Raw genomic sequence first — 2,806 nt, 5'->3', positions numbered from 1 at the left:
CAGCGTTAAAAAAAATAAATGTACTTACTGTCTTTTTCCTCAGAGACAAGGGGCTAAGGCCATGGACTTCTGATTCATTGTATGGTCAAGAGGGAAACTAGAATAAATGATTGAATTTGTTGGGGTTCAAGAATCACCACACTAAACATACAAACAGCAATCTCAGCAATAATATTTTATTTAATGCGCCTTCTGATATACAGCATTTAGGACCTTTAAAAGAACTTGGCAGCCTAACTGTGGTACTAGTCTGCTGTCATGGTAGGCTTTTTATAGGAGAACCAGGTTCAAAAGTTTAAAAGCAAGCAATGAAGGGATACAACAATTTGGGTAACTATAAAAATTATTATCAGCTAACCTTTAAGCTAATTGGCCCTGAGTGAGTTAAGAGGGGTAGTGGGCCAGTGGTAAACAGGGTAATTTCAGAGCATTGATATAACAGAATATAAATAATTCATCTGTAACTTTTTGGCCTATTAGTAGTATTCTTCATTGTTAGCTAGGAATAATTACTTCTGGGAAGTAGAGTCTGAAAACCTGAACTAAATTTCACCTTATGAACAAATTGGAGACTGAATTAAAAATATCTACAATTAAAAGGAGCAGGCCTGAAAGAATTCAAATGTAAATAAAAGACTGGACTTTTGGTCTATATGAGATGAGCTAGCAGAGTGCAAAAGCAGTTATTTTTCAGAAAATTTTCAGGCAATTACTCAGATATCTAGAGATCTCTGGAGAGTGAACACAGTTCTTCAAGATTTTTTCCTAACAGGCTTTCTAGTTTGGTCAGAAAATCCATGAAGAGTGAACACAGTTCTTTTAGAATTTTTTATATCTCTTTTAGAAATTTTTTCTAACAGGATCTCTGGCCTTGGTCAGAAATCCCAAGAATTACTTAGAGAGCTAAGATAGCTCTTTTAGAATGTTTTCAAGCAGCTATCCAGAGCTGACTGCCTGAAGAGTGAACACAGCTCTTTTATAAGGTTTTCTGGCTTGCTGATTTTGACCAGAAAACCCAAGTATTACTTTTAGAATTTTTCTACCAGGAAGAATTTTTTAAAGCAGCTTTTCTGACTTTGGTTAGAAAACCTTTAAGCTTTCCAGAGAGCATTTAGAAATGTTTTTAGCAAGAGATATCTGTCTCAAGCAGATAGAGCTGTCTTGCAAGAGAGTTGTTTCAAGCAGAAAGCAGTCTTACACAGAGTACAGAGCCAAGAACTATCTCCAGAGTGCTGTCAATGGACCTATCTTGAGCAGAACATAGGCCTTCAGCTGAAACCCTCTATTTGACTTCAAATCATTTGTTTCACCCTCAAACACCTGTTCTCTCAGATACCCCTGCAAGGTGGGTGTGGTCCTGGGTAGAGGGAAGAGCTAGAGCAGTGACCTGAGTTCTTTGGAAGAGTCCAGGATATTAGGTGTGGATTCTTGACCTTGAAGAAAGAAGCTGTGAAGTTGAAGTAGCTTTAGATACCCCAAGATATTAGAGATGCCAGAGCTGTGAGATCTGTAGAGGAAAGCTGCAATGGAATCAGCTAAGAAAAAGGATTGTGTTACAGCCATCAAAGATAAAGGACTTAGAGATATGAAGACAGATTTGACACCAGACATGGAGATGCTAAGTTTATAGATTGCCCAGCTGGTTTTTGGTCTTGCTTTAGTCCAGTAGTTCCTCACTATGGCATTTTAGAATTTTAGTGTATTATCTTTTGATATTGAAGGTATGTGATCTGGTTTTTGATTTTGATTTTATAGGGAATTATAATTAAAAGACTGTATGGACTTTGAAAGTTGAATATTTAACATTGTTGAGAATATTACAGACTATGGGGTCATGGAGTAGAATGTCGTGGTTTGAGTGTGCTTGGCATATAGAGTGGCACTATTATGATGTGTGGCCAGTTTTAGAGTAAATGTGGCCATACTGAACTGTATCACTATAGAGTTAAGCTTTGAGACCTTCCTCATAGTCACATGAAAGACACTCTGCTCTTAGTTCCCTTTGGTTTAAGATGTAGATCTCAGCTCCTCCAGCTTGTCCAAGTAGCCTCCTCTATTCTTGAATTTAAAGCCAGAGCCATGTGGTTGAAGCTGCCAAGTTCTGTTACTTTCTGCGGGTTGGACCATGCCCCTTTGTTCTATTACATCATCATCAGGTTTCTGTTTCCCAAGTCTTTCATTGCTTTAGGTTGGCTGCCATGGAACTTGCTCTGTAGACTGATTTAAACCCAGAGATCTTCATGGCTCTGTCTTCTGAATGCTGGGATTACAGTCATGTACCACCATGCCTGGGTCTAAGTTTTTCATGGCCACTATGCCTCAAGGTCCAGACCAAATCATGTGTCATCCCATGTCAAAATCCAGATCAAAAGCCTGTGTCTTCCATTTATGGATTATAGTTCATTCCAGATTAGAAGTTCAAGTGAGAATAATAGCCAAGTAACTATAATGCCTAATATGATATAACTATTCCTATTTCAGTGGCAAATATATAAACAATTAGCTTACCTGGGATAGTTCCCCAATGTTACCACTCCCTTAATAATTTTATTTACTTGAACACAGTATTCAGCTCCATTTCACTTCTTAGGATTCCTTTATTACTTGAACCAATGTGGTGGTTTGAATGTGTGTGGCACTATTAGGGAGTGGCACTACTAGGAGGTATGGCCTTGTTAAAGTAGGTGTGGTTATATTAGAAGAAGTGTTTCTATGGGGGTTGTCACATTCTTCATTGAAATATTACAAAAACAGTCTCTAGACCACATATTAAAATTCTTCTCCAGTGAAACTTCTTGTGTCAAGT

General features: G+C 37.9%; 1 non-coding gene across 1 annotated transcript; it reads left to right on the top strand.

The window, feature by feature from the left end:
- Positions 1-823: 823 nt before the first annotated feature.
- On the top strand, positions 824-888 carry LOC120102620 (U7 small nuclear RNA). The gene has a single exon (XR_015687322.1). It is a non-coding gene; the product is annotated as a U7 small nuclear RNA (small nuclear RNA).
- Positions 889-2,806: the final 1,918 nt, after the last annotated feature.

Source organism: Rattus norvegicus, chromosome 4 (genome assembly GCF_021556685.1).
Source record: "Rattus norvegicus strain SHRSP/BbbUtx chromosome 4, alternate assembly SHRSP_T2T, whole genome shotgun sequence".
NCBI classification, from domain to species: domain Eukaryota; kingdom Metazoa; phylum Chordata; class Mammalia; order Rodentia; family Muridae; genus Rattus; species Rattus norvegicus.
The sequence above is the reverse complement of the archived record's forward strand: the minus strand, read 5'-3'. Positions and strand labels throughout refer to the sequence as shown.